Source organism: Triticum dicoccoides, chromosome 4A, assembly GCF_002162155.2.
Source record: "Triticum dicoccoides isolate Atlit2015 ecotype Zavitan chromosome 4A, WEW_v2.0, whole genome shotgun sequence".
Lineage (NCBI taxonomy): Eukaryota > Viridiplantae > Streptophyta > Magnoliopsida > Poales > Poaceae > Triticum > Triticum dicoccoides.
Window position 1 is genome coordinate 275523387 of NC_041386.1, and position 18449 is coordinate 275541835.

Here is an 18449-nt window from a genome sequence, read left to right on the forward strand (position 1 = left end):
TACCGGGGAGTAGATTCTGCACAAAGTGTCAGATCACACATGCAAAATATAGAAAGCATAAAATTGACAAGATGCGCGGAGCATATTAACTTTACTTATGCACGGGGTCTGCGCCCGGCTTTGTACAAAGGATTACATGCAACAGCGTCAAGACTTGTACAAAAGGTGGTTGCCGGAACAGGTTCCGGCAACCGCGCCTTACGGGTAAAACTTATGAAGATGCTCAATGTTCCAGGAGTTGCTCACCGGAATGCCATCTTCGGTCTCAAGGCGGACAGCGCCAGGCCTAGTGACTCGTTTCACCCGGTAAGGGCCTTCCCACTTCGGCGTCAACTTGTTGGAATTCTTGGCGGACTGAACACGCCGAAGAACAAGGTCGCCTTCCTCGAGACTTCTGGCGTTAACTTTGCGGCTATGGTAGCGGCGCAAAGCTTGTTGGTAGCGAGCAGCTCTTACAGCAGCCTGAAGACGATCTTCCTCAAGGAGCAGCGCGTCATCTTGTCGCAGCTGCTCTTGCTCAAGCTCATCATAAGCGAGCACTCGAGGTGACCCGTATACGAGTTCCGTGGGGATGACTTCCTCTGCTCCATAGACTAGAGCGAAAGGTGTCTGGCCAGTGGCTCGATTTGGCGTCGTCCTGATCGACCAAAGAACCACCGGCAGCTCCTCGATCCAGTTTCTTCCGCACTTGTGCAGCCTGTCGAAAGTCCTGGTCTTGAGCCCGCGCAGCACTTCAGCATTTGCCCTCTCCGCTTGGCCGTTGCTTCTCGGGTGAGCAACAGAAGCGAAGCAGACCTTGGCGCCAAGATCTTGGAGGTACTGCATGAAGGTGCGGCTCGTGAATTGTGTACCGTTGTCGGTGATTATCCTGTTAGGGATCCCGAAGCGGCAAACAATCGACCTGAAGAACTTGACTGCTGACTGTGTTGTCACCTTCCTCACTGGTTCCACTTCCGGCCACTTTGTGAACCTGTCGATTGCAACGTACAAGTACTCAAAGCCCCCGACTGCTCGGGGGAAGGGGCTGAGGATGTCGAGCCCCCAGACCGAAAATGGCCAGGATAAAGGGATCGTCTGGAGAGCTTGAGCTGGTTGGTGTATCTTCTTGGAATGGAACTGGCACGCTTCACACTTGGTTACTTGTACAGTTGCATCCTGGAGGGCTGTCGGCCAAAAGAAACCTTGCTGGAATGCTTTGCCGACAAGTGCTCTTGCGCCAATGTGGTGTCCACATATGCCTCCATGTATCTCTGCCAACAGCTTTTGTCCGTCTTCCCGGTGAATACACTTCAATTTCACACTGTTGAGTCTTCTTCTGTACAGTGCCTTGTCGACAAACTGGTACATACTTGACTGCCGGGCTACTCTTTCCGCTTCTTCTTGCTCTTCGGGAAGTTCTCCTGTCTGAAGGAAATGGACAATTTGCTGTGCCCATGCTGGAGCTTGTGGCTCGACAACAAGGACTAAAGGCAAATCTGCTGCTGCGGGAACATCCGCTTCTACGGCGAGAATCTGCAGCTCTGCCGGAGCTTGACGTTCCCCGGCAAGCTTGCCGGAGCAAAACTTGTCGGGAGCTTCTGCTTCAACAGAACAAACCCTAGGGCTTGCCAAAGCAGATTGCTCCTCAGCGCAAGGCAAATCTGTTGCTGCGGGAAAGTCCGCTTCTACGGCAAGAATCTGCGGTTCTTCCGGAGCTTGACGTTCCCCGGCAAGTTTGCCGGAGCAAAACTTGTCGGGAGCTTCTGCTTCAACGGAACAAACCGTAGGGCTTGCCGGAGCAGACTGCTCCTCAGCGCTCTTGGCGTTGATCTTGGGGACCTTCTTGGCGACGGCTTCGAGGAGCTCTGCCGGCAAATAGTCACCAGAAATCAACTTCCTCTTTTTGCTCTGTCCAGTTGATGGCGTTACAGACGGTTGTGTCAGCTTGAGCACAAAAATCCCTGGTTCCACAGGTAACTTAAGTGCGGTGCACTTTGACAGGCCATCGGCAATGGCATTCTGAGCTCTTGGAACATGCTCCATCTGTAGGCCGTCAAAGTGCTCTTCTAGCTTTCTCACTTCGTCGATGTAAGCTTCCATCAACGGACTTTGATAGCTCTCGTTCACTTGGCGGACGACAAGCTGCGAGTCACCCCTGACAATGAGCTTCTTGATCCCAAGGTCTGCCGCGATCCTGAGACCGGCAAGTAAGCCTTCATACTCTGCAGTATTGTTTGTTGCTTGCTCCTTGGGCAAGTGCATCTGGACTACGTACTTGAGGTGCTCTCCAGTGGGCGCGACAAGCAGCACGCCAGCGCCGGCGCCTTGCAGCGAGAAGGCACCATCAAAGTACATCAGCCACTCTTTGGTCGCTTCGTTGACGGGGATGCTCGTTTCTGGAATTTCTTCATCTGGTGTTGGCGTCCATTCTGTTATGAATTCTGCCAATGCTCTGCTTTGGATAGTTGAAGTACTCTCAAACTTAAGGCCAAAGCTTGACAATTCCAGTGCCCACTCAACAATCCTGCCTGTCGCTTCTGGATTCTGTAGTATCCTCTTTAGCGGAAAGCGAGTGACAACTGTGATCTCATGTGCTTGGAAGTAATGGTGTAGCTTTCTCGAGGCCATGAGAAGGCCGAAAAGCAATTTCTGCACAACAGAGTACCTTGACCTAGCCCCCTGCAGAAGGGAACTAACAAAGTAAACTGGGCGCTGCACCATTCTCTTATGTATCTCCTCGCGAGTCTGTGCAGATCCATCCTTGTCGGGACCAGAACTTGTCGGGGAAGCCCCCTGATTGTCGCTGGATGCGCCTGCCGTGGTTGCTGGCTCGTCATCTGCCTCCCTCTCCGCTACTAACGCAGCACTAACCACTTGATTGGTTGCCGCTATGTACAGCAGCAACTTCTCTTGTGGCTTAGGTGCGACAAGTATTGGAGGGGAGGACAGGTATCTCTTCAAGTCTTGCAGCGCAGCCTCCGCTTCCGGAGTCCATTTCATTGGACCTGCCTTTTTCAATAATTTGAAAAATGGCAGGGCGCGCTCAGCAGACCTAGAGATAAACCTGCTGAGAGCAGCCACGCAACCGGCAAGCCTTTGTACATCCTTGACGCGCTTTGGTGCTTCAATCTGCTCAATGGCCTTGATCTTGTCGGGATTGGCTTCAATTCCCCGCTGAGACACGAAGAACCCGAGAAGCTTGCCGGAGGGGACTCCAAACACACACTTCTCTGGGTTGAGCTTGAGGCTAATTTTGCGCAGATTTGCAAAGGTCTCGTCTAAATCTTGAATCAGGGTTGCTCTGTCCTTGCTCTTGACCACTATGTCATCCATGTAGGCTTCCACATTTCTGTGTATTTGTGGCTCAAGAGCGACATGGACTACTCTTGCAAATGTTGAACCAGCATTTTTTAATCCGAAAGGCATCCGTACGAAACAGTACGTGCCACATGGAGTAATAAATGCGGTCTTCTCCTCATCCTCTTCTGCCATGAAGATCTGATGATATCCTGAGTATGCGTCAAGAAATGAAAGCAAATCGCATCCGGCTGTGGAGTCAACAATCTGGTCAATGCGCGGCAAAGGAAATGGGTCTTTGGGACAAGCTTTGTTAACATCGGTAAAATCGATACAAAGTCTCCATTTCCCATTTGCCTTGCGCACGACTACAGGATTGGCCAACCACGTAGGATGGAGCACTCCTCTGACAAGGCCTGCTGCTTCCAATTTCTTGAGCTCTTCTGCAATGAATTCTTGGCGCTCCACTGCTTGCTTCCTGACCTTCTACTTGATGGGCCGCACATGAGGACAAACGGCAAGATGGTGCTCAATTACTTTCCTGGGAACACCGGGGATGTCAGACGGTTACCATGCAAACACGTCGACATTCGCCCGCAGGAAAGCAATGAGCGCGCTTTCCTATTTAGGGCCGAGAGTGGCACTGATGGTGAAGGTACCACCAGTGCCGTCCTCCTTGGCGGACACCTTCTTTGTCTCTGGCGGAGCTGCCATCGTCTTCTTACACTTGCCGGTGGAGCTCGATGGTGCCTCCTCGACGGCAGCGCAGCACTCCGAAGAGGTGCGCTTGCCGGAGTGGGCATCAGAACTCTTGTCGGACTTGGTCTTCTTCCCCCCGGGAGCTTCAGCGGCAAGTGACTTGCGGTCTGTTGCGGCTGCCGCTTCCCGGTAAATCTTGTCGGCGCAGATAAGGGCATCCTTCTTGTCACCGGGGACAGAGATGACGCTTATCGGGCCTGGCATCTTCAGCATGTTGTATGCGTAGTGAGAGGGTGCCATGAACTTGGCGAGTGCTGGACGACCAAGTATCCCATTGTAAGGTAATGGAATATCGGCAACGTCAAAAGTGACTCTCTCAGTCCTGAAGTTCAGCTCGCTGCCAAATGCTACTGGCAACGTGACCTTCCCCTTCGGCTTGCTCCTTCCCGGGTTGATTCCTTGGAATGTGCCGGTCTCTTCGAGCTCACTGTCAGGGATTTGGAGTTTCTAGAGTATAGCGGAGGAGATCAGGTTCAAGCCGGCCCCGCCGTCAACTAACATCTTAGTGACCTTGAGGTTGCGAATAGTTGGTGAAATCAACATCGGCAAGCACCCGACCGCGGTTGTGCGATCAGGGTGGTCCTCAATATCAAAGATGATAGGCGTGCTGGACCATTTCAGAAGCTTGCGTGACTCGACAGGTGGTTCCACCGCATTGACTTCCCGCACCCACTGCTTGAGTTGACGGTGTGAAGTATGCAGAGATGCACCGCCGTCAACGCACAAGAGCTCTGTGGCTTTCTGGAACTCCTGCTCACTGGTCTCGACATCCTCCATGTATTCGTCGTCGTCGTCATCTTCATCCTTGTCGCGGCCGTGGGGAGGCTTGTCTCCTTGCCGCTGCTTGGCCTTGCCGCGGCGTCCTCCCCGGACGGCACGCTTCTTGCCGGATTCTCCATCGCCACCTTGGGCCCTCTCCTTGTCGCGTCGCTCGTACTCAGCCTTTTGTTGCTGGACAAGCTGCTCGACCTTCTTGCAGCTCTGGAGGTCATGGCCCTTGGTGCGGTGGATATTGCAGTACTGCTTGTCGGTGCCGTCCTGCTTGTCGGCGACTGCCACAGCCTGGCAGTTGGTGCATGCGGCAATCTCCTTGCCGGAGCTACCAACATTGGCTTTCTTGGCGCCACCTTCGTTGCCGGACTGCTCAACGACTAGCACGTCTTTGCCTTTCTTCTTCCTGTTCCGCCGCCGGTTTTTCTTTGCCGGGGCAGCATCCTCACTGTCAGATCCTCCTGCTCCTGTATTCTCTCCGGGGAGTTTCCTCCCTTCCTCAGCACGTGCACACTTGTCGGCCAGGGCATACAGCTCACTGACGTCTCTGATCTTGCACATCACCATCTCCTCCCGCATCCTGCGGTTACGCATGTTCTAGTGGAACACGCTGATGACCGCGGCGGGGTGGACATCTGGGATGTTGTGCTGTACACGGCTGAATCTTTGAATGTACTTGCGCAGAGGCTCTCCTTCCTTCTGGGCGAGCAGATGAAGGTCACTTTCTTGGCCATGAGGTTTGTGGCCGCCTGTAAAGGCGCCGACAAACTGATGGCAAAGGTCTGCCCAGGAGGATATGGAGTTGTCCGGCAAGTGCATGAGCCAGGACCTAACGTTGGGCTTGAGCACCAGCGGGAAGTAGTTGGCAAGGATCTTGTCGTCCCGTCCGCCGGCAGCCTGCACCGCGATGGTGTAGATGCTGAGGAACTCCGACGGATGTGACTTGCCGTCGTACTTCTCTAGTACGTCTGGCTTGAAGTTCTTCGTGCTGGGCCACTGGACTTGCCGCAGCTCACGAGTAAACACAGGGCAACCTACCGCGTACGGCAAGTCGCCTGGTTCCCCTGGCGCATGCATGTCGACAGAGGGCCCAGCGCGCTGGTCTGATTGACGTCGCGCTTCTCTTCGGCGCTCGATGCGAGTACGAGCGTCTTCTTGTTGTCGTTCGTGAAGAACTTGGCGCTGATCGCGACGAGCTCGTGGATCTAATGACGCGGTGGAGTCGCTGTCGAGGTGGATCCGATGAGTCGGTGATCTTGGCCTTTGGGGCGGAGAGTGCACAGTGGTTGCACCCCCACCGGTCTTGTCGCCATCGGCTTGTGCCTGGCTGACTTGCCGCGGCTGCAACGTGCTCGGTTGCCGTTGGGCGTCGCCGTTGGCGAAGCCGATGAGACTCCGAATGGTGGCCCTCCAGTCGTCGATCTTGTCCGGCGCTAGAGGGTAGTCCAGGAGCAGTTGAGCTCGCGCCAAAGCTTCTGCGGCAGTGATGGGTGGTGGTGGCGAACGGTGCGACGAGCGGGATATGCTCGGACTTCTAACTATGTTAGAAGGAGCAGTATCTCGTCCAGGCGACCGTGCCTCGCTCGTGCCAGCATGCTGGCGTGCACGCTGGTCTTGAGCACTCCGAGATCCGCCAGCTCGATCTTGGTCCAGCAAACGCATGGTACTGTGAGTACCATGACGCTGCCGGTCCCGCACCTCCTGAGATGGGCGCGGTGCATGTACGGACGCCGAGGTCTTGGAGTGCGCCCGGTCGTTGTGGGAGCCGGCTACGCCGCCGATGGGCAGCGCAGCCTTGTCCTTGGACCTGGCAGCACCGCGAGCTGCCTCATCGACGCCCGTTCTTCCGCCGGTGTCCGCCCCACCAGCCGTTTGCTCCGGCGGTGGTGGGTTCGGCGCGGACAGAGCAGCTGCCTCCGAAACCTTCTTCTTTGGCGGCATGTCGATGAAGATGATGAAGATCTGGCCCACGTGAACGCCGGATCTGGTTCGCACAACCTCGACGCCCCCTACCTGGCGCGCCAAAGATGTCGGGGGACTGATCCACGAACACCTATGGGACCGGCGGGCCGAGTCCCTTTCGATTCGGTGAGGGTGGAGGTCGTGCAAAGAGCGGATCGAGGCGAAGCACGCGAGCAGTTTACCCAGGTTCGGGCCACACGGATGCGTAAAACCCTACTCCTGCCTTGTGGTTTGTATTGATCTCTTGCTCGGGAGCGTGGAATGCTACAGTACACACCAGCGGCTAGCCAGACCGAGCGTGAGTGTTCTTCTGAACTGGCTAACTAGCTAACCCGCTAACCATCCAACCTCCCCCTACGTTGCGCATGGGCCTCCTTTTATATGCTCAAGGGGTCACCGACAGGTGGCAACGTAGACAAGGGTAAAAATGGAAAGGTGCTGCGGTAGGTACAGCTACTCGCTACAGTGTATCATACCTAACCCTGACGGCAGGGGACAAGAGCATTAAATGCCCGTCTGTGTCGCCTAAACAGTGCAAAAGGGACCGCCAGGGACGCCACCACTTGCCACGATGGCAATCTTGTCAGCGCCGCTTGCCACCGTGCACCCCTGGCTGCACAGCCTCCCGCCACGTACGCCTGGAAGGGTCCCAGAGCGACACGTTGGTGGATGTGCTGGAGCGCGGGCGCGGAGTGGTGGCTTGCCGCGGCAAGCGCCTTGCCGCGGTCGTTGTCTCGTCGTGTCCGGGAGCTTGTCGCTCACCGGGCCTTGCCGGGGCGCGTGGCGCGTCGCGGCAAGCTCCTTGAGGTGCCTTGGTTGGCCTTCCCAACAAGCTCCTCTTGCCGGGGTCTTGAGATGCCTTGGCTTGGATACTTTGTTCTTGAATGGCTCCAAAGGAACCACGGAGGACCTTGGCGGTCACCCGGCAAGCCTTGCTGCGGGACGCTGCGACTGCCCGTGCACAAGTTCGGGATACTAGGGTACCCCTACTCTAGTACACCGACACAGATCGTGATGATGTGGAGGGATTTATTGACACTATCACTGTAGGGGAAACAAGGAAGGTTACGATGCACGAATCACTAGCATACATTTTTCCTGTTTTACGCTACTTTGCATTATTTGCTAGTCGTTGCTTAATTGGTCGCAGAAACTGTGGAAACCTGAGTATACTTGATATTATTATTTTGCATCACGGTTTTATATGGTGATAACTCTTTTAGTATGGGCAGCAATATTGCCAAACGGTTAAGTCTGAACCATACCAAGGGCCCCATCTTTGGAGGCATCTATGCTACACGCCTAGCTGCACATTTTAACATACCTATTAGGCATGCTGAGAAGGAAGAAAAAGTGCTGCCCCGTGTTTATCTAGATTATAAAAGTATGGTGGCACATGATTTTATTGTTAAGAATAGGGAAGGAGAGCTTAAATATCAATTGTTCTTTAATAAACATCATCCTGAGACTATTACCTTGCCTGCTCCTTCTTTGTTTAATTTGACTGCAGGCACGTACCTTGTTCCGTTGACGGCTATCCACGCCTACCGGAACCCTGCACCAGCCGAGGAGCCAGAGCCGGAACAACAATTTGATCCTTCACTACAGTCTAGTTACCAGTGGGATCCAGAGATGATTGTCAGCCAGTGGCAATCTGAGCCTTCTTCTTCCTCATCACAGTACGACCCCAACAACTATTATTATGGATATCCGCCAGGCCAGCCGTGGCCATAGACCAACTTAGGCCAAAAGCCTAAGCTTGGGGGAGTACGTATTTCCCACCGACATTACATTTATGTTCACACACTCATTGCTAGATGTCGGTGCTCATACTTTTTCATTGTATCATCCATGCTAGTTTATTTTCCTTTTTATGCTTTCTTCTTGTGTGTTTAATAAACCTTAAGAAAAAGCAAAAAAATTAGTTGTAGCTTTTAATCAGTTTAATTTCCATGCTTGTAGTAGTAATTAAAAAGAAAACCCAAAAAGATTTCTTGTTCTTCTTTTGCTTGTTGGGAGCTTTCCTGTGTAAATAGTTTTATTTCTTTTCTTTCCTTTGGGGGTCGATAGGAGGAGACCATAATAAAATTGTTGAAATGGTACTTTTATGAATTATTGTTGATCTGACAAAAGAGACCATATTGCCTTGTCTTCTCCTGTTTATTGAATGCCTGCAGATTCCATCTTAGTCCAATGCACGTGCACTATTATTATTATTCACATTGTTCGGTCGTGCAAGTGAAGGGCAATTATGATTATATATGATGGAATGGCTGAGATGAGAAAAGCTAGTATGAACTCGACCTCTTTTGTTTTTGTAAATATGATTAGTTCATCGTTCTTGATTCAGCCTATTATGAATAAACATGTTTGCAATGACAACTAGAGATCATAGTTTCTTGTGCCATGCTTGATTAGCTACGAGTTATAATGGTTTACCTTGCGTGCCAACATGCTATTAAAATGGTTATGATGTGGTATGATAGGGTGGTATCCTCCTCTGAATGATTTAAGTGACTTGACTTGGCACATGTTCACGCATGTAGTTGAAACAAAATCAACATAGCCTTCACGATATTTATGTTCATCGTGGATTATATCCTACTCATGCTTGCATTCGATGTTGATTAATTTTAATGCATGTTCATGACTGTTGTCGCTCTCTAGCTGGTCGCTTCCCAGTCTTTTGCTAGCCTTCACCTGTACTAAGCGGGAATACTGCTTGTGCATTCAAATCCCTTAAACCCCAAAGTTATTCCACATGAGTCCACTATACCTACCTATATATGGTATATACCTGCCGTTCCAAGTAAATTTGTATGTGCCAAACTCTAAACCTTCAAATAAATATCATGTTTTGTATGCTCGAATAGCTCATGTATCAACTAGGGTTGTCTGTATCTTCCATGTTAGGCGGGTTATTCTCAAGAGGAGTGGACTCCGCTCCTCAGTCACGAGATAAATGGCTGGTCACCGGGATGCCCAGTCCCATGCGTTATGCAAACTAAATCAAAATAATTGCAAACAAAACTCCCCCTAGGACTCTTGTTAGTTGGAGGCACTCGTTGTTTCGAGCAAGCCATGGGTTGATGCTTGTTGGTGGAAGGGGGAGTATAAACTTTACCATTCTGTTTGGGAACCGCCTATAATGTGTAGCATGGAAGATATCGCCATCTCTTGGTTGTTATGTTGACAATGTAAGTATACCGCTCAAAATATTATTCACCTCTGTTTCAAAACCGAGCTCTGGCACCTCTACAAATCCCTGCTTCCCTCTACGAAGGGCCTATCTATTTACCTTTATGCTGAGTCATCATCCTCTTATTAAAAAGCACCAGTTGGAGAACACCGCTGTCATTTGCATTCATTATTGTTAGTTTACATTGAGTATGACTTGACTGGATCTCTTTTACCATGAATTACAATGTCTAGTCAGTCCTTGGTCTTTAAAGGTGCTCTGCATTTATGTTTTGCGGTCTCAGAAAGGGCTAGCGAGATACCATCCTGTTATATCATATTATGATTGTTTTGAGAAAGTGTTGTCATCCGAGTTTTATTATTATGGCTCGCTAGTTGATTATGCTATTGATATGAGTAACTTGAGACCTATGCGTTATTGCGAATGTGGTTAGTTATAATCTTTGCTGAAAACTTGAATGCTGGCTTTACATATTTACAACAACAAGAGCAAACAGAGTTTGTAAAAGTTTTTCTTTATCACTTTTAGTTTGTCAACTGAATTGCTTGAGGAAAAGCAAAGGTTTAAGCTTGGGGGAGTTGATACATCTCCAACGTATCTACTTTTACAAACACTTTTTCCCTTGTTTCGGACTCTAACTAGCACGATTTGAATGGAACTAACCCGGAGTGACGCTATTTTCAGCAGAACTACCATGGTGTTATTTATGTGCAGGAGCAAACGTTCTCGGAATGACCTGAAACTTCACGGAGACACTTTTCAGAAAATAAGAAAAATACCTGCCAAAGATGAAGACCAGGGGGCCCACCACCTTGCCACGAGGGTGGGGGGCGCGCCTGCCCCCTAGGGCGCGCCCCCCAACCTCGTGGGCCCCCTGTTGCCTCTCCGACTCCAACTCCACCTCCATATATTGAGTTTCGATGAGAAAAAATCAAAGAGAAGAAATCATCACGTTTTACGATACGGAGCCGCCGCCAAGCCCTAAAACCTCTCGGGAGGGCTGATCTGGAGTCCGTTCGGGGCTCCGAGAGGGGAATCCGTCACCATCGTCATCATCAACCATCCTCCATCACCAATTTCATGATGCTCACCGCCGTGCGTGAGTAATTCCATCGTAGGCTTGCTGGACGGTGATGGGTTGGATGGGATCTATCATGTAATCGAGTTAGTTCTGTTAGGGTTTGATCCCTAGTGTCCACTATGTTCTGAGATTGATGTTGCTATGACTTTTCTATGCTTAATGCTTGTCACTAGGGCCCGAGTGCCATGATTTCAGATTTGAACCTATTATGTTTTCATCAATATATGAGTGTTCTTGATCCTATCTTGCAAGTCTATATCACCTATTATGTGTTATGATCCATTAACCCCGAAGTGACAATAATCAGGATACTTATCGGTGATGACCGTAGTTTGAGGAGTTCATGTATTCACTATGTGTTAATGCTTTTTTCCGGTTCTCTATTAAAAGGAGGCCTTAATATCCCTTAGTTTCCGTAAGGACCCCGCTGCCACGGGAGGGTAGGAAAAAAGATGTCATGCAAGTTCTTTTCCATAAGCACGTATGATTATATTCGGAATACATGCCTACATTATACCAATGAACTGGAGCTAGTTCTGTGTCACCCTAGGTTATGATTGTTACATGATGAACCGCATCCGGCATAATTCTCCTTCACCGATCCATTGCCTACGAGCTTTCCATATATTGTTCTTCGCTTATTTACTTTTCCGTTGCTATTGCTATCATCATTACAAAATACCAAAAACATTGCTTTAACTACTATTACCTTTTGTTACCGTTATCACCACTATCATATTACTTTGCTACTGAACACTTTGCTGCAGATATTAAGTTTCCAGGTGTGGTTGAATTGACAACTCAGCTGCTAATACTTGAGAATATTCTTTGGCTACCCTTGTGTCGAATCAATAAATTTGGGTTGAATACTCTACCCTCGAAAACTGTTGCGATCCCCTATACTTGTGGGTTATCAGTTCCTGCGAGGAGGGAAGTATGGTCAACCTCGTGATCATGTTTCCAAAATGAGGCTGTATCACACACAAGGTGCCCGTTCCCTAATGATGTTGGATTAGACACAAGGTTTAAATTCCCGGATGATGCTGGATTACACACAAGCCAGGTGGAGTAGTCAAATGTCCGTGTCCTTGTGTCTTTAGTAAAGGCTGAAAGAAAGCGTGCAGCAGCCCTTGAGAATGTAGCTGAGTTCTTGAAGAAGCGAAAAGAGCAATTAGATGCTCTCTTCACCCAAGCCAAAGAAGAGATGGAAGAAGCCAGAAAGAAGCTAGCAGAGGCAAAGTAGGCTAGGCATCTCCTGCTATCTAAAATTGTTGTCAATACAAATTTTCCTTCATAATAGCTAGGTACAAATGTTTATCCAGTCAACATGCCAGTTGTGATGTCCGTGCATCTACTGATGTGGCACAACATAATTTTTTTGGGGTCATGTAATAATAGCAAATACTTTCCAAACAATAACAGACGAAGCATTGGACATGGTATAGTTCACGCACAAGCCCAACATTCCAAGTTCAACTTCCACATCAAACTCATGTTCATAGATATCTGCACATTCATAGATACTATCCACAACCATGATTCACTTCAAATCCAGAAAAATATGAGGAGAGTTGTAAATAAAGAAAACCCTCTAGATCCTACTACTAGTGCGAACACAACAAGTCAAGAACACGCATAATTAATTACATTTTGGTCATTTTTTGACTAATCACGAATAACTTCTGGAAGCACGTATAATTTCTAATGCCGGCCACGGCTGGGGTCCATGATGTTTTGAGACAAACCGGGCAACACACTAGGTGTTTATACTGGCGATGCGGTGGTCGTAGCACTCGTGGGTTCAGAGCGGCGGCGGCTCTCATGGTCTACTATTCCTTGGTGTTGGCGGTGGCAGCAAACGTGTTGGCCACCTCCACCAACATGTCACGGTTCCGCCAATGTTTGTGTTGGATGGTGCGGCCAACCACGATGCACTGGACATCGTGGTCCCCCATGTGCCGGCATGCGGCAATTGGCCACTCCTCTACGAGCGGGCATGGAGCATCAAGCTGAAGCACCAGGGGCCAGCTTGGAGCGGTAGCTTGCTCCTCCACTTGGTACTGATGGCCTAGGGTAGGGCGGGAGGTGGGGCAGCGAGTGGCCTTGCTTGTCGGGGGAACCAGCTGGCTTTTATGCCGGAGAACTCATGTTCCTGCTCACCGGATGCTATGCAGACTATGGAGAAAATGGTGCAAGGAGGATATGGGGAGCAGCGGTGTGGTGCGGTTCTTGCCAGGCATCTGGCCTTGTTTAAATAGCGAGCAGACGAGAGGAGCCAGCCGACGTTGTGTTCTCAAATGCCGGCCGGCTCGCGGAAGGACATGTTGCCGGCACATGCACAGATTCAATGGAGGCAGGCAGGGTAGTCTAAAGCCGGTTGCATGCGGCGATGAGGCGTGTTCAGCCTGGCCTGCAGCGAGTGGGGCCCTCTTGGCCAGCGCGCCGGTTCAATGTCTGCGCTATGAGAGGTCGCGTCCGTGTCAGAGCAATCACTCCCTCCAGTCCTTTTTTGTTTGGGTATAATAAAATCTCGTTTTCCATTAACATTTTACAAGTAAAATTCATGGACAAACTTTGACCCAAAATATGATGGGGACTAGTAAACCAGGACGGAGGCAGTAGTTTTTTTTATCAAAGAAGGGCTTCCCCCTTCTGATTTTCATTATTGAAAACCAACATCAAAACCATACTATTTGCCCTAGAACTACCAGGTTCAGCATCTCGCAACATAAACTCTTACAACCATACGCCAAGGAGGTAGTAGTTATGAATTCCATTTCTCTCCATACCAATCGTTCTAAAGACTGCTTAGTACTTATAACGCGACTTTCAAAATCGGAACTCTTACCCCGCTAAAAATGATATTTTAAACGTGGCTACTCGATCAGTGGTGACAGGCGAGCCACCGCCTCCAGATCGTTCACCTGTGGTCCCGACCATCAACTCCGACGGATCAAATTATCACGCGAGCTAACTATTCCTACAAAGGTGCACTCCACCACGTACCCGGTACCCATGCATGCAGCAATCGTGCACCTAGGGTTTTAGGGTTTATTTGTTAATGGTTCCTTTACGTAACTCTAATGTGTGCGAGACAGATAGAGACCGACTGCGTTCATGCACCTCTTCTCTTCGTATATGTACTCCACCGTTTGTCTGGTGTCCAAAAAATTATACAGTAGTAATAACTACTAGCAATGTGCCAATGCATTGCCACACGATCAAAGTAGATTAATACATATTCACCGGTTTGATAGAAAAAAGAGTCTAGTTTTGAAATACATATATCAATAAAAATATGTTATGTTTCACTCAAAATATATTTCTTTTGCTGTTTTGATGAGACAAGGGAGGAATGTGGTTGGTTTCAAGATTCGAGAAGTGGTATATCTCTAATTTCTAGTCTTACTAGCAAGATGCCTGTGCGTTGCATGAAACATCAAGATCTTGTAGGAGAAAAGTATGAATGAGGGAAGGTCGTATCTGTAAATGTGGATAGGAGAGCAGGTAAATTGTCATAGTTTCCTTCCTATCCGTTAGATGTAGATCGGACGGCCTATATTGTAGGATGGTAGGCACACCATCATCACCAACTCTGCTTTTTATAAGAGTAGAGATAAAAAATAGAGTTGGTGATGATGGTGTACCTGCCATCCGGCAATATAGGCCGTCCGATTTATATCTGGCGGATAGGAAGGAAACTATGGCAATTTTGCAAAAATATACCCACACCACTCTCCACATTTGCAAATAAGGCCTTCCCTCATTCGTCCTTTTCTCCCACAAGATAAACTACTCATACAAATGCATCTTGATGTTTCGTGCAATGCAGGGGCATCTTGCTAGTTGTCGCAAAAAGCCCATGCGTGTGAGAGAGAGGGAGAGAGGAGGAGGATGGAGTCTGTCTGTGAGAAAGACACAAAGAGTGGTGTGTGTGTGTGTGTGTGAGGTATCGGCTTAAAATAAGGCGATAGTGTGTGTGTGTGTGTGTGTGTGTGTGTGTGTGTGCATGATTGAGAGGGCGTGTCTCAAGAAGGGACGGAAAATCTACAAAGATACAAGGAGCGCAAGAGAGACATGTACGCGGTAGTGGAAGCACGAGTGTGCGGGTGTATAAACCTATCTGGAGGCTAGTCGATCAATGTTTGTGAAAGAAGTACGAGTCAGGGGTGCGAAAGCAAGAGTTTTGTGTGAGAGAGAGAGAGAGAGACAGTAGTCGGGAAGGGGAGTGGAAGGAGGATTTGTGTGTGTCTATCTGAGAGAGAGAGAGAGAGAGAGAGGGAGTTTGTCTGATCAGTAAACAAATGAAAATTTTCAGTTTTATAACTGGGATGGAGACAGAAAGGAGACCGCAACAAATGTTGCGTCTACAGGAGAGAATAATTTTAGTGGTATGAGTCATATCTAGAGAGATATAGGGTGTGTGAGAGAACCCCATAGAGAGAAAGACAAAGTGAAAGACGAGTGATAGTGTGTGTGTTGCGGTGAAAAAGAAAGCTTAGGTACCTAGTGATACCAGAGAACGATAGAGGCGTGAGAGATAATGAAAACCGTGTAATGTATGATGACAAGGAGAGTGTGACACTTCTCAAGGGAGACGTTGAGAGACCATGTTTGTGAAAATAGGAGAAACATGAAGTGAGCGTGCGGGTGAGCTGGAGAAAAGAGAGTGATACCTACATGAAGGAGCATGCGAGAGAGATGGGCATGAAATGAGATTCAAATATTTGGCAGCGTGTATAGAAAATGTCAACATAAAAGGGATTCAAATATTTGAATTTGAGATGATGATACATGTAATTCATACTCGAACCAAAATTGATCTATCAAACATGCATACTCATATGAATTCACGCACATCTATGTTATTTAATATGTTGATATTGCTGATCCATACATTTTAGTAGAACATAATTTGGTTTAAATTTTTTGAATTCAACCTTATGATTTTTAAATCATATTATATATATATAAAGGAGCAGAATTCTTTATTGTGCTTTTGAAAGTATATATAAAAAATGATGTATATAGAATTTTATTCCAATCAAAAATGGATCCTTCCCGAACAAAAATAGAATCCAAACTAGATTTGAATTAAGTTTGCACGGTAGACATGCACTCTTCACTACAAAAAAAAGACAAATCCGTGGCATTTTGGGCCAAACAAAAAAAATTATGTCATACATATGACACGTCTATGATGATAATTGTGACAAAACCTGGTATCATCATAGATGTGGTGGGATCTTACTTCTATGACAAAAAATCATGATAGAAAATGGGCTTTTCATCCTGGGCAGGCTGGAGACGCAACTGCATGATATTCTTTCGGCCGTCCATGATGGAAAAAATCATGGAAGAAGTGAGGGCGAGGAAAATATCGGGGAGTTCCCAGTTACAGTGGGTGGTTGGGGGCTGAGCGATGCACATTTCTCTCGTACGTACGCGTGTGTGTGCGAGGCATTGGGCTCTAACTGAACCCGAGCGAGGCGTTGGGCTGTAACTGAACCCGAGTGATTGCACTGCAGGCTACACATTACTGAACCCGAGCGATCGATTGATCCCTTGCTGTTAACTGAACCCGAGTGATTCCTTCGCTACTTCTGCTAACTAAAGCCGATCGAACACTGCTGCCTCCTTCCCTTGATGAACAATGAGTGTTGTTGAGGGGGCTTGGATGAACAGTTCCCTGTGGGGGGGTGGATGAATAAGACCTCGTGGTGGTAGAGGCCGGTGCCACTGGATCAACAGTACCCCGATCGATCGAGCCAGTGGATGAACAGGACCCCGTGGAGTGCTGGATGAACAGAACCCCTTGTAGGGCTGGTTGAACAGTAGCCAGTGGAGGGCTGGTTGAACAGTAGCCAGTGGAGGGCCGGATGAACAGTAGCCCGTGGAGGGGTGGTTGAACAGGACCCCGTGGAGAGGGCTGGATGAATAGTGGCCCATGGAGGGGTGTTTGAACAGGACCCTGTGGAGAGGGCTGGTTGAACAGTAGCCGATGGAGGAGCACGTGGTGGAGGCTGGATGAATAGGAGCCCGTGGATGAACAGTCACAGGTGGAGGCTGGAGGAGGTCGACATGGATGAACAGTAGCCCGTGGAGGCTGGAGGAGGTCGACGGTGGAGATGAACAGTATCTCGTGGAGTCCCGTTTTGCGGTACGGCACCCCCCCCCCTGATGAACAGGACCCCCGTTTCAACCGTAGCGCTCCAACACAAGTCTGTTTCCTCCGTTTTGCAGTATGCCACATCCCTCCCGATCAACAGGACCCCATTTCGACCATAGGAGGTCCATTTCCTCCGTTTTGCGGTATGCTAGACCCCTCCCGATGAACAGGATCCCGTTTCAACCGTGGCCGGTCGAACACAAGGCCGTTTCCTCCATTCTGCGGTAAGCCAGGCCTCATTTCCATCAGCTGTTTCGTCCAAGTCGGTTGGCTCCCGATGAGCAGCACGCGTTCCGTTGCCTCCCAATGAACAAGACGCATTCTGTTGCCTCCCCATGAACACGATGACGACACAGTTTCTCCGTTCTAACCCAGTCACAGCCATGTACACAAGCCCTGGCCGTACGTATGCACGAGTAGGCGTTCGAGACCCCGCCCATATGTACGTATGTGGCCGTATTTACTTTCTTGCACCCTAGCCGTTCTACGTAAGTGTACATGCTACGTGAGTGCCTCTACTACGACACGTGCCCTTCCTTACACGACCACGGTTCATCGCTAGAGCCTACAGACAGACCGATCGTATGTACGTACACATTCGCGACCAGAATGACAACGCTATGTACGCTTCGACCAGGTAGGTCCCGATTGTCAGACACTTCCTTGCGTGCTAAGATGTAGCTGGTGGGTCCCAGCAGTCAGGGGAAACATTTTTTCGTGAAATATGGTGGCCCGTCCGGTGGGTCCCTACTGTCAGGTGGAGGAATCATTATTTTCCGCGTAATAAAAAGGCACTTCCATGCTGCGGCCGTGGACCCAGCTGTCAGCCTCTCCACGTATAGTACTCTTCCAATCAAAGTCGTTCCTTGAGCACATTGACCACACCGCACCGAGAGCAACAGGGCGGTGGACGACGGCGAGGCCTAGAAAGGGGACGACACGGAGTCGAGGAAGACACGGCAGTGGATGCTCACGCGGAGGGGAGTACGTGGGTTGACTGCTTTGGCTGCGGTGTGAGGCTGTCGTCGCCGGAGAATAACAGGAGGTGTGGGTGAGTATAGAGGGATGGCATGGCCAGCAGTGGCAGCACAGGCGGACACGGGAGGCAGGAGCCGGCGGCACGGCCGACGCTTGTTTGGGCGGCTAGAGCAAGAAGACAAGAGGTTGAAGAAGCACTAGGACCGTTGGATGGACATCGTACGGACACTGGAGCTAGAATCGTTCATATTGAC